This window comes from Filicampus tigris, chromosome 8, assembly GCF_054856515.1.
Source record: "Filicampus tigris isolate MCC_2025a chromosome 8, RoL_Ftig_1.0, whole genome shotgun sequence".
NCBI lineage: Eukaryota > Metazoa > Chordata > Actinopteri > Syngnathiformes > Syngnathidae > Filicampus > Filicampus tigris.
In genome coordinates this window covers 2478810-2492620 of record NC_141224.1, presented here as the reverse complement: position 1 = coordinate 2492620, position 13811 = coordinate 2478810, and the positions used below count along the sequence as shown (strand labels likewise).

General features: G+C 46.0%; 1 long non-coding RNA gene across 1 annotated transcript; it reads left to right on the top strand.

Annotated features, from left to right (window-relative positions):
* Window positions 1-779: 779 nt before the first annotated feature.
* Window positions 780-2889, top strand: LOC147142993 (uncharacterized). Its single transcript, XR_015087854.1, has 3 exons — window positions 780-1279; window positions 1424-1555; window positions 1667-2889. It is a non-coding gene; the product is annotated as an uncharacterized LOC147142993 (long non-coding RNA).
* Window positions 2890-13811: the final 10922 nt, after the last annotated feature.

The window sequence follows — 13811 nt, the reverse complement described above, 5'->3', positions numbered from 1 at the left end:
CAGCGCAGTCGTCTTCATCCTTCTCCCCTGCTTTATTTCACTCTGTCTGTTCTTGACTGTAAAGTCGGCGTTTAGTGCAGATTTCATTGGCGGTGTAACGTCACGTGGAATGATTTCAATTCCATGTAACCTAGTCTGCACGTCATCCACTACGGTAAAGCCGACACTGGCTGTGCCCCTTATCATAGAAGCTCCCTTGCAATTTTCAGCTGTAGTTCTGGTCCGGACTGGTCTAGTCGCCTCTGGTCTGTGTGTCCTTTTGGGAGATGTGCAAGCGCTGCTGTTTTAGGGTTTGGCGTTTCTAATCATAGGTTTATGATTCATACTTAATTTATGGGGAAATCTCAGCAAAAGAAGTAAATGCTTTGTACCCGATTCAGCCCCAAGCGCAATTTCATCTGCATTATTGAAAACATCAAACCACACTGAGAAATCCGAGGCGAATCAAAGCGTCCAACCGAAGACTGATCTTCAAAATAAGTGCACAAAGGAAAAATATATTTCAATCAAAATATGCTAAATGCAAGGTTGTGTAATCTTGAGAGTATGCGGGGACTTGCAAAGTTGGCTGAGCAGCAATTTCCGCCACCTGTCGTGATGCCTTCCACTGTTATTTTCAAAGTATGGATTGAAGCGGCTTTAAGCTTGGAGAAAAAAAAAAAAAAAAAAAAAAAAAAAAAGGCTGATTTCATGACATTATCAGCAAATGAGGCCGCGCTGATTGCAGCCAAAATGTCAGGTGCGCTTACACGTAAGCACTCGATTTGGGTGCACGTGGTGACACTTGTTGGGCACACCAGCTGCACTCTTTTGAGACTTTTGTCGACGCCCAGGCCAGTGGTGCTGCTGTTTCTTTGTTAATGGCTGCGCCTCTGTCACAGCCCAGATGAACGTCAGCGGCTTAGCAAGCGTTGGAGCCGAGTGGTTGATGGAGCGCTCCTGTCTGCGTGCACATGAAGGGCCATGACTCTCACTGTCACAATGCGTGTTGTTGTTTTTTTTTTTTTTTAATTGAGGAAAAAGGCAGCGTGCCTAAATGGCGAATCGCAGCAGCAAATTACTCATGACAAATAGGGCGAGTGCTGTTGCTCAAAAGCACATTAAGGCAACCTGTAGAATGCATGCGCACATCTGGAAGTCGCCACATGGAATGATCTTTGGTTACGGGGTTTTTTTTTTTCGCTCTTTGTCAAAGCAAGGTCCATTTTCATTTGGAGGAATACCGTACAGTGTGTGCCATTAATCCGTTGCAGCATCGCAAAAGAACCCAACAAAAACGGTATGTAATGTGTTTTTAGTGAGGAAAATGAACTCTATAATTTTATACTTTATATACAATAATGACATAATGAAATAGAATTCATCGGGTTTTTTTGTCACACTTTCTCCTAAAATGCACGTTGTGCTGCTCATTCTGGTGTAGGCACCTTGGCCACCAGGGGGCGGCATAAGATAGGAAGCGGATGTACTTTACTGGAGGCTCAGTGTCTCTCTCGGCTTCTCAGTACGGCATGATTATTAGCTGTTCTTTGCAGAGGACAAAGAAAACACGGCTGTGAGTGTTGTTGTGTTGTCGATGTGTTTCCGTCAGATGTTAGCACTCAATTAGTGGCGTGTGTGTGGTTGTTTAAAATACATACATCTTTGATTCTCTTTTTCTGTTTAGTTTGACAGCGACCTTCAGCTGAGAGTGGCAGTGCACGGCTTGAAGGCTCTTTTCTGAAGAATATTGACTACCATTATCTGCCAAACTGCTGCTTGTTGTGAAGTGAGTTGAGTCACCTCCCACCACACAGCGCTCACCGGTCATAGCAAAAAAAATCTGCCGATCGATGGCCCGTGTCTTGAAAAACATAAGTTGGGTCACTCTTATCGAAAGGCAACGCTGGATATGCAGAGAAACTCAATTCAGTGAAAGAAGGCGCTTAGGAATACTCCAAGAAGTGAGTTTTAACAAGTTCCGATGTGTTTAAAGGGCGTGGAAGGGGTCAAACTAGTGCTGTGCTCAAGACCACAATTTCCAAGACCAAGACTTGCCCGAGACCAGACCTCAGCGAGACCAAGACTTCTGGCAGTCGAAATTGAGTCAACACCAAGGCCGTAAAAATCTCTTTTAAAATCCAGGACAAGGTTGAGCAGTTAAAGAACATTCTCGCTCTGATTTAAGTTTTCTTATCAATATATTTGACAGGCAAAAACACAAAAACCTCAATCGTTACAGTGGTTGTGATGACTTGAAGGTATTTCTTGTTTCAACAAGTGCTTCTCGTGATCATCGCACTGAAGTTGAAGAATAGAGTGTAGAGACAGAGTAAAGAATCAGTGCTGGCCTTGACCAAAAATCTTAAGTCTGGCCAGTCCGAAACCGAGACAAGACCAAGCTCGAGTGTTGCAACGCCAGCTAAAACCGTATATTTGTGGTCTCGTTTATACGTGCGATTTTTAGCTAGCTAGCGCGGGTACGTCGTATCCGCCGCGATAAACCGGGGTTCATTATCCTCATTCGCCGTTCAGCCGCCTGCGGCGGCAATCGCAACGGCGTATCGCCACCTCGACAGCGCGCTTATCGGCATTTGAAAAGCTCAACGCGTCTTACGTTATCCAAATGAATAACTCCGGCAGTGCGTGTCTGCTTTCCGCAATTGGCCTTAATTACCTTGGTAACCGGCTGGGCCTTGTTGCATTTATGACACTGAAGTACAAAGTCACATTTCAGCGCTGCCGCACCGCCAGGGAAATGGGCCCGTTTGTTTGCTGTGATTGGTATCATTTCAAAAAACAAAGAGCGTGTCCTCTAAATTGGACGGCGTCATCTTGCATGGCTGGATGAATGCACGGCTACCTCCGTGATTGCGTCTCGCTCGAGTAGGCAAAAAAAAAAAAAGACAACGGAGGAGCCGCGGCCTGGTTTTGTTTTTTTTTTGTTTTGTTTTGTTTTTTTGAGGGTTGGATGTCTTGCGGGTCCAAACAGTGGCTGCCAGCCTGGCTCTGGCTGGCGGGTTCCCAGAAGCGCTCCCAGTTCCCCGTGTGAATATTAGATGAGGGCGCCGTGCATGCTAATAGGCCCGCTGTAATTACCGCTTCCTACGCTCGATTCCCCCAATTTCTCACACCGCGCGGCGCTCGATGGCGTTGTTATTTTTAGAGGGCGCTAACGACACGCGGCCGCGTCACCGAAGTTTAAATGGCGCCGACGATTCGACGAGGGCGGGCGCCCGCCTGCTCGCTTTCCCCGGTCATTTCTCTCAAACACACACACATAGATTTTTTTTTTTCCATATCATAAACTGATTTCTCCTCTCTGCCCACTCTTTTCTAATCCACTCTTCCTCCCTTTCATCTCCTGTGCAGAAAATAGGATCTCAACAAACATTCATTCTGCCAAGCTCTCGTTTGATTCTGTCGTTGGCCCAGCCTCGTCTCACTTGATTCTCTGGCTTTGTGACGATCTTTTTTCAGCCCTCACCCATCACGTGCCCCTGTTCCCCAGGAAGGGCCATGACTACAAAGCAATTTTTTTATTTTTTTATTTCCGACCGAGGTTCAGATGAGAGTGACGTGAATGAAAATAGAGCAAACGAAGGTGCCATAATCAAGGTCAAGGTCAACTTAATTTCAACCATCATACACAGCAAAATTAAAAAAAAAAAAATAAATAAAATTACAAAAAAAACCCAACAGATTGATCAGTTTAAAAATGGAAGAGCAGATTTAAATCTTATGAAATGAAGCCCCTCCCATAGTATGTTATTTATTCAGAATTAAATAACTAGATATTTGAACTTTTAGTGAGGTTGATACAAATGTTTAATTCTTTTTCATGAATATTTCATAACAAGTTTGATATTTCAAAAAGCAAACCAAAGAAAAAAAACACAAAATAAAACAAAGACACGACAAAACAACGAAGCTCAACTTTCATAATAATGCCCTCGCATGTGGGCAAGGAGAGCCACAGTCGCCGATTTGGGCTGAACTAATTGAATTCAAATCAACATCACGATGTAGGATAGCACAAAATTTAAATTGCTAAGGATGTAATTTACACTGAAAGATTTTTTTTGTTGAATGTACTCAATTTTATTTCGTCACATGGTTGTACAAAATAACATCATCTGGATCGAAATACATTTTTAAAGTAGATTATACATCAGTGTCATAAAAAAACCCCTCTGCTTCACTTCAGTTGATCGATAGGCTTTATTTGTTTTCGTTGTATTTATTTAGTGTCTATCGAAGTCCGCACATGCAAATAATGTAAATGTGTTGTGATAGCCAAAGTGATGCACAAAGTACTTGTCTGAGTTTTTAACCTGATTTTTCGACACAAAAGGACGTTTTCGAGTCCAGCAGTCTGGCGATTCCATTCTACATGTATTCATTTAAAAAAAAAAAAAATAAATAAATAAATAAAAAATTCTCTCACTGGGATTTGATTGGAGGAGACTGCGGGCAGTGGGAAAAGGGCCCCTTCAGTCGAATCGAGACTGTGGTGTGCACCGCCACTGCAGCATCTCGAGCTAAGACACTTGTGTGCTTCGGTGCAGTACGAAGGGGTGGGGGTGGGGGGGGGGGGGTAGGTTGTGGGGACGAAGGGTGCTATTATTCATTCCCCCACCTTGGCAGCGCCCTCAGTCGCCTTTTGTAAGAGCCTCTTCTTCTATTTCCAGGAGAAGTTTTAGTGCCTGTGAGAATGTGTCAGGCTCAGCGATGACATTTTTCTTTCTCCGTCCTACGCCGCCGCCTTCATCTGTCTCGCTTGCTTCCCGGCCTCCTTTATCTTCTCTTCAGCCGCCCCCCCCCCCACCCCCACTCCTCACGGGCTGAACCTCAATATCCGACCCAGCTTTATTAGTATGACATTCATGGCGGCGAAGCCCTTCATCCGGCTCCGCCCAGGCCGACCCGGCTCCGTCTGGCCATGCGTTTGTTGTTGTTGTTGTCTTGCCGCTTGTCGGTGATGGGTGGACAAAGACGGAGATGTAACCCCCCCCCCCCCCCCCCCCCTCCCTTTTCCAATCTAGCCGCTGATCTTCAGATGCTCTGATGTGCTTGCCCCCCTCCTCTCAACTCCTTGCCTGAACTTTTCACTGCACTCTCAGCCACTCCTCCTGTACCTTTTATCTTTCCTTCTTTCGGACAGATTGTGTGTGAAAGGCACACAAGAGCGCACATCTTGACCTAAGACTGAACACAAATGCCAATCACTGGCACTATATTTTGCTTATCCAATTTTATTTTGGGTGAAAATTAAAAAGTACCTAGGGGATTGCGCCACGTCAGATTTATTTAAAGCGGATTTCAACCCAAACATATTTTTTTCAAGAATATGTTCCCAGCAGGCCCGCTAGTTGAAACGTTCTGATTAATTTTGCGTTTGTAGAATCTACGTAAGGCAGCAAAATGCACTCGTTTTCATCCATCTCCGGGGGCGGCCATTTTGTCCTCTGGAAATGACATCACAACTGCTCACAACGACCTGTTTTCTGAACCTGAGCCGTGATTGGTCGTTGTGAGCAGCTGTGATGTCATTTTCAGTCGACAGAAGACAAAATGGCCGCCGGCGCTGCAAATAATGACGGTAATTCACCCCAAACTTCCCAAGGACGTATACTTGGATGCCTTTCTTTGACTCTTCCGGTCTCTGTATCGCCGCTGCAACCTACTGATGCGTCTGGGTCACATGCTAAGCTGAGTGGCCTTTCGTTTCCGTCTGGAGGCTGAAGCCGTAGCAGGTCCGGCTGATCAGTTGTTTGGTGGAGTCCTGGTCTTGATCAAGTGGACGCTTTAAACAGCCATTCCAATTGAAAAAGAAAATTCACTGGTCCATTCCGGGCTGAGTCACCTTGCTGTGAATTTTGCCATTCAGCTCCTTATTAGAGAACGGCAAATTTTGTACTGGCAGCTGGACCGGTGCCTTGTGAATTTTTTTTAGAGGTCACATTAAATTCACCTTTTTGTTTGTCTTTTAGGTTCCTCCTGAAGTACCACCGCTAACTTTTTGCGAGTGGTGTAATCAACCATTCATTTTTCCCTCAGTCTGTAAACGAACGCAAGTGTTGACCGATTGCTGTGCAGGACACTCTTTCACCAGAAACTCTTACGACCACGAGGCCTCAATAGTTGAGACTCCACACGTGAAATTTGGAGCCCAAAGAAGCCAACAGTTGAACCGTCTTCAAAAACCAGAAAAACCCACTCGCCTCTATTCAACCTTGGCAAAATTCAGTCCGAGCTCTGCCCTGTTCTTCCTTATCGCCGTTGTTTACTTGCCGTGTGCCGTCTACCTGCTCTGCCTTCGTCACGTCGCGCAGGCCACCAGAGGGATGAGAGCGGCATGAAAATCAATCATTCCCACCCTTCCGTCTGGCCCTCTTTCATCTTGCCGTGACGTGTCTTTTGTGTTTTTTTGCTTGCTCTGGCTCTGCTTCTCCCTCTCGAGCCTCCTCCCCGCCGTCCTCCTTCTTCTCCATTGCATCCGTTTTCGTGAGCAAATCGCTACGTATTTGCTTAGCCGGTTGGCGTGGAGGGGGGGGGGCTACGATGAGGCTGTGCGGGGGGGGGGGGGGTGTCGCTGAAACAAAGCGGCCTCAGTTTGGCCTTGCTAGCGCTCGGCGTCATGATCTGCATAGCGATTGCAGGAGCGGGGGTGCGCGGCCCGGGGTGGGCTTCCTCGTTTCGGGCCGAGGCGCGTCCGTTTTTCATTCGGTGAGTGCCGGCCGGGCCTGCCGGCCCCGTAATCCGATCCGTTGTCCCGTTTTAAAAGAGTAAATTAACCCCCGGCTAACCTCGGCTCTTCCTCTGCCTGCGTCCGTGCCACAGAGGCTGCGGGCGAGCAAACAGCGTGGCAGCGAGAGGAGTGAAAACGGCGTTGGGCCGCCGAGGGAGCGTTAATGCGCGCGACCATGTGTCCTTGCGAGAAACCGGCTGACCTCCAGTCCTGCTGCGCGGGGAAGCGAAACGCAGGCCCGGGGCCAAAGAGGTTCAGTGAGGTTCGTTCACACCAATCAGCGGCGGGAAAAAAAACAAAAACAAAGTGGAGTTTCCAAACCTCTGCCAGAGTCGGAGACCCCTCGTGTACAAAATGCAAATCTGCAGCTTGCGCCGTCATTCTGCTCATTAGATCAACTCGATTCATTAGAGGAAATTATGAAAATGGGTTATTTCACTCTGTTGCATGTTTATGCTGTTAAAAAAAAAGAACACCGTCCGGGCGAGGACGCATGAGAATGCGTTCGCAGGCTATCATGCGTGTGCCACAAGCGACAGGTGACCAGAGCTGGGCATTCCGTCCGTATATGTGACGGAGCGCTCCGTCCATCCACCTACGACGGACGCCCGTTTTGCTGACGGGTGACGAATGACGGGTTCAATTTTAAAATAGGCAGACTAAGCATAGTCGGAAGCCCATGTCTTTATTTCGTCTGTAGTCCGTCTTTAGTCTATTTTTTGCGGCGAGGCTTCGATGGCCGCGGCAAGGAACAATAGTGAGTTGTTGTTGAAATTTGAGTGAGGGACCAGGCAGTGTCGTCAGGGCCTTCGAAGACTTCTCTGCTGCCTTAAAGTGGAAGCCAACCCAAACATATTTTTTTAAAGAATGTGTTCTATGCAAGCCCACGAGTTGAAACACGGCATTCTGATAAATATTGCATTTGTGGAATAAGAGTTAATCCACTCGTTTTTAGCCATCTCAGGGGGCGGCCATTTTGTCACTTCTGTCGACTGAAAACGACATCGCAGTTGCTCAGGGCTCAGGTAACGACCAATCACGGCTGACCTGTTTACTGAAACTGAGCCGCGATTGGTCGTTACCTGAGCCCTGAGTAGTTGTGATGTCATTTTCAGTCGACAGAAGTGACAAAATGGCCGCCCCCTGAGATGGCTAAAAATGGGTGAATTTTGCTGCTTAACTCATATTCCACAAACGTAATATTAATCAGAATACCGCGTTTCAACTAGTGGGCCTGCTGGGAACATATTCTTGAAAAAAATGTATTTGGATTGATTTCCCTTTAAAACATTATCAAAAGCCTTGAGCTACCTTTTAAACTTTGTAAAATATTGCACATATTCATGTCCAACAGTCTTTTGTCTTGATTTAATATCGTGTGTCTTGGCAAGGCAGCTTTCAGTAGTTTGTGGGCTCTTTTTGTTGCTGTATCAGTTTAAACTTCCCAACGATTTCAGACGCAGGGTTGCAAGCCCAATATAATTGAAATAACACAATAGACTTTTTTTTTTTTGTTGTTTTTTGTTTTTTTTGGTGAAAGGCGCCGCCCACCACTGTTGTAAGGACATAACAGTCAATGAGATATTGAATCACTGCTGATTCATAGAACAACAGGTGCACGCCCTTTTTTTTTATTGATGCACCTTCAAACAGTTTTTCATTTACCGTACAAGCTCATTATTCGGATCAAATTAATTTTATTGAATTCATTTCATCCAGAATTGGAAAAAAAAACAACCCAAAACACCTCATGCTCTCCTTCCAAATGTAGCGTGTTAGGCGGGGACTCGTTTCATTGGCGATGACGCAATCTTTACGGAAGGTATTTTCACATTTCAAGTGTACTATATTTTCCAAGTGGATTTCTGTGTCCTTGACACATGTCAGGTAAACTGCATGCTCCCTGATTCACAGCCAGCCTCAGACTTCACACCCTCATGCCTCTTTGGTGGTTTGGCAGGTCATTATATGCGTATTTCTACTTTTTGTGACATTTTTGTGGTGTGTGGACTGGCGAAAAACTTTTTTAAGATACTTGGGAACTGTTTTAAATTGTGAACAAAAAATCGATATCATGTCACCAGTGAAGGCAAATATATTATTATAGTTTTTTTTTCTTTTGTCGTCTGTGCGTCCAGAGTATCAAATATCCAACTGTGAACACGTCAAGATCAATAGAAAAGGATTCGGATAAACGTGTCTGCTTTTGGCGCTTTTATGATGCGCTTCTTGTGCTCTCACATGGACATCAATGCCAGTCAAGGACTCAATGTGTGCAACGGCGGAGGAAGAACGGGCGATTTAACCGCCGCCGCTCTGATTAACGTGGTTGAATTTTTCAAACGTCGTATTTTTGATGCTGCCAGCTACCCGCACATTATTTAACCCCCCCGCCGAGACCTTCTCCTGCTCAATGTTTAATTGAATTGAAATGACCCTTTAATGTTTAACTATGGCCGACTGCTTGCGCTTTCATAGCAGGCGACAGTCGGGTGTAAAAAGAAAGAGCTTTTCCACACCGTACAAAGGATCGTTATTCCCTTCTGGAAATGGAAGCAAAGTTTTACATTTCCAAATGCTGGAGGAGGCGGAGGATTTATTTGTTGGACTCGGCGCCAACCCCCGCGAGGTTTTTCATTATATTAAAATTCTATATGTCTGCTTGTACTCGTCGACCCCTCCCACACATAAATGGCAATGTTCGCAGTGGGTTTTTGCCACGGCGCTCTTATATAACGTCCCGCGCTTCCATTACAGTCATGAAGAAGATCTTCAGGTACTCTACCTTTTCACTCGCAAGGCCTCCTTTTTATCTCTTGTATACGGTTCTGATCATTGCTGTACGCCGCGTTCGTATTGATTTGCAACATAGGTGCTTGAGTTTCCCCCTGGGGTGACGAGTTGAGATTGCCTGCTGTTTACCACAACGTCTCAAAACATTTGCCGGCTTTCCGCCGACTCGGGAGTTGTGTTTTCCACTTCAAAGTATTATCGAGGGGAAAGGCGGAAAGAGAAAAAAACATGCCGTATTGAACGGGAGGGTCAGAACGAGAGAGGCCGACAATGGAGGATGACGACGGTCTGCTGTGTTGACGTCCCCGCAATGGAGACGTATTTTGGTCCGGGTGGATACAATTTGCTGTGGAGCTTTGGTCTGAAGTAAGGACGAGCTGGTCATCATTTTCAGACATTTTTGTGTATACATCATATGAATTCAAATGAACTGAAAGAAATGAACTAAAAATTTGCGGTCCGTTTATCGCCTTGCGCCTGCAGGCGGGGTACCCTTCCGCCGTCCGTCTATCCGCCATTTTGTCTGGCCGGACCAAATAGTCGTCGCCTATAGGCCGGTCCGCCTATCGTTTTAAACGGGCTTCCGTTAGCGTTTCCGACTACCAACTTCGACAAACTACCACTAGCACCCCCCCCACCGGGAGATATTTGAAACGAAAGACTCACTTTGGCATGGAAGCTGACTAAATGTGTCTCCTTTTAGGACATCTTTCCACTTTATGGACCTTTGAGGGCCACATGAAACGGAAGCCTCACGGCGAAAATAGACGATAGGCGACTGGGCTTCCGACGATGCTTAGTCCGACTATTTTTTTAACTTTCCTGTCCATCGTTTATCGCCTACAAAATGGCCGTGCGTCATAGGCGGATAGACCGACCAGTCCATCACTTGACGGAATGCCCTGCTCTGGAAATTAAATCGTACAGGGTTAGGCCCAATTTAATCTTATATTAACTTTTCAAATCTTTTGACCAGTCAAATGGTAACTTTTTGGAACCGAATCAAATAATGGTTTCATCCAGATTTGATCCCCTTCATGAAAAAATGTTGCGTCTTTCTCAGGCGCTTATAGCTCAGTCGGATCTCATCAGATGGGATTTGCTGCAAGCCGTATTACATATTGTTCCCTTAAATCACTCTGCATGCGGATTTACTGGTCTTTACTCTCCTCTTTTGCGGAACAGATCCTTGATCGTAGCTGTTAGGTCACGGATTTTGAAGGCGCCAAACGCAGAAAGCCTCAGTGGGCGGTCTGTTTCCGTTTTGACGTTTCATTCTCCTCCCATTTCTTTCGCGCTTCTACTTGTCCTTCATGTCCTAATCTTTGCCTTGATCCACGTCGCTGTTCCTCCGATACGCTTTGAGAGCACGGCGCGCACATTTAAAATCCTCGGCGGGATGCGCCGTCCTGGCTGCGGTTATCCGTACATCCTGCCACCCCCTTCAGAATGACTGCCAGCTCGCTCTCACTTCCTGTTTTCACCTCTGCCGTACCTGCTCGCTATCGCCCCGCTTCCCTTCCCAACCAACTTTGTTTCTCATCTTTTAATCCTCCCTCTTCTCTTCTAATCCCTCTCCTCTTCATATCAGCATCTTCAGGCTTCTCCTTCTTGTAGAATTTCCCCTTCATCTTCCAGCCAGCCGGCCCCCTTTCCCTGCTATAAGAAGCATCGCCAATGTAGGAGGATAGTTTAACTTCCTGTTTTGCATCCTCGTCTCATTAGAGAAGGAGTGTTTGTCGGGGTGCCCCCTGGTGCTGGCCCATATCTGGTTTCCCCCCCGGCGGGTGGCGCGTGGGTGGTGGGGCAACGCACCCGCTAACAAGCAGTCAGAGCCCCGCGAAGAATATTTCTTGCTTACCCGCCTGTCTCCTGTTTACTTAGGCTGGATTTAAATTGCATGGTCAAGTGACACAATTGTAATTTTTCGCCCTGGAGTCGCAAAAATCGTGGCAGCGTGAGGAGGAAGAAAATGGAATTGGCTACCTTGAGGTCAGAATCAGGCAGAAATGAGTCTCGCGAGTCCGTAGCTTCCCATCATGAGCAAAAACCATGTCGTTTTGTCTTGGACAAGTCAGGCTAAGTTCCACGGGACTTCAAGTCCAAGTCCTGTGATAAGTACCAAGTCAAGTCACATCACGAGTGTATCAGGTCTTCGCACAGAAACAAGACCAAAAAGGTCCATCCACGCATCCATTTTCCAAGCCGATAATATTATTGGTGCATTGATCTAACTTGTTTGTGCGTGTAACATTTCATCATGTCTCAAGTCAAGTCCAGTCCCGAGTCTTGAGCCAAGTCACAAGTTATCAAAACAGTGACGTGATTTAACTCAAGGCCAAGTCGTGATGACTTGATCCTCACCATGTCTGGAATCTGGCCTCTCCCTTCCATCCACTACTCATTATACGACTTGTTCCGTTCACGGTCAGGGGATGCTGCAACCTATGCCAGTTGACGCTGGACAAGAGGCAGACCAAATCCTGGACGGGTCACCAGACAATCAGAGGGCAGTTGTAGAGATATGGACAACCTTTCACATTCAACCTTTCACTGCCTGCTGCACAGAAGTCAGGGGATGAACTGTTAACCGTCAGTGACTCAAACCTCTTGCAATGTGTATCGGATTATCAAATTATTCCGATTGGGGACATATGCTCATCTGCATCTGCACAAGCAACACAGATGAACGCACAAAACACTCAATACAGCTTACGCACGGACAATGATTCTATAATTATGCCAAATGTAGGTGTCGACTATTCAAATAACCCAAATTATTGCCAATGGCCAGAGAAGTAATGCCAAGTGAGCCTCATTTGAACCAATGGGAGGAAGAGTCAGATCGGGGCAACTAAACGCTACGTAATCTTTCATTTTTGCATTATTGTGTCATTGATGTCTGATGGAAAAATGTGAGAAAATGTTTGTATCGTGCAATTTATTTTCTAAAACTTTTTTACTCGCTGAGCTATTGCATTGCCAGCGGGATCTTTGTATTTTGATTTTTCATCTCTTGGTGGAATTTTACATAAACACTGTCACATTAATTGTACATTGAAATAGACACCAAAAAAAAAAAAAACGCAGGCATTTAATTGTGCACTTGGACTTGCGGTGCAGATTCAGCCTGAGTGACGAGACTAATTCAAAAGTTACTTTTTCTGCTCCCAAACATGCTGAGCGGAAGCCGAGCTGTTTGCGCTGGCCCGATTTTTCTCATTGTGTCAATTTTCTTTCCCCCCGCCTTTTCCTCCGGAGGCGTCGCGATCACAGCCAACAACAAACTTCCTCTATCGCAGCGAGACGACACATGCGGAGATACGACTGCTCTAATACACTCTGTCTTCCGCGCACTCCATCATGCTTTGAAATGATTGGGCCGAACGGAATATGATGAGAAAGAAGAAACCGCTGTGGTTTTAAGTGTTGTCGTGGTTGATGCGGAAACAACAAAGGGCAGCTCTTTCTTTTTTTTTTTTTCTTTTTTTTCTAAGCAATACTTCAACCAGCAACTTCAAGCAAAAGAACACATTTATATACGATGCAGCACATGGAGACCTTCACTTTGAAAAGGGTAAAGGCTGTGCAAAATGGAGTGAGGGACATCTATTTTTGTACCAAATTCTCACAGGAGCCTGTGGACTTGTTGCTGGCATCTATTTTTTTTTTGTACGCTTGCCTGGGCGGCTCTCCAACGGCTTTTCAGATCGAAGGTTGGGAATGATGAACAACAGCTCACATAAGTGTGTGCAAGTGTGGCAGGTGCGCGCACGCTGATCCCGAGTGACAGCCGATCACAAGCCACACACACACACACACACACACCTTGCCCCCCCCCCGTGTCCTTCGCGTCTGATTTTCATCTGCCGCTGATCTCTTCGACTTTTGACGCATCTGTCCTCCTCTGATCCTCCTTTTGAATTGTCAACAGTGTCTCCATCTCGTACTTCACCCCCCCCCCCAACCTCCACCATCCTTCTCTACCTCTCCTACATGCAGGGAATAAATGTCTTTATTATTATTCTTTTTTGCCTCCCTTTCTCATCTAATCTTGTCACAAGTTCTTGTCAAGTGAGGAAAAAGAGAACGGAAAATGGAGGCTTTATTCTCTGGCGTTTTTTTTAATCTTTCTTTTGCTTGAGAGGTTTGTCGCACATAGTGAGAGGGGAAAAATGGCCGCCTTTTGAAGAAGCGAGCCTCGCCGCAGGAACAGAAAGGAGGAGAGAGAGAGACGAGGCCAAAAAAAATGTTGATTTTTGTGCGTGAAGGGTTGTCAAGGAGAAGA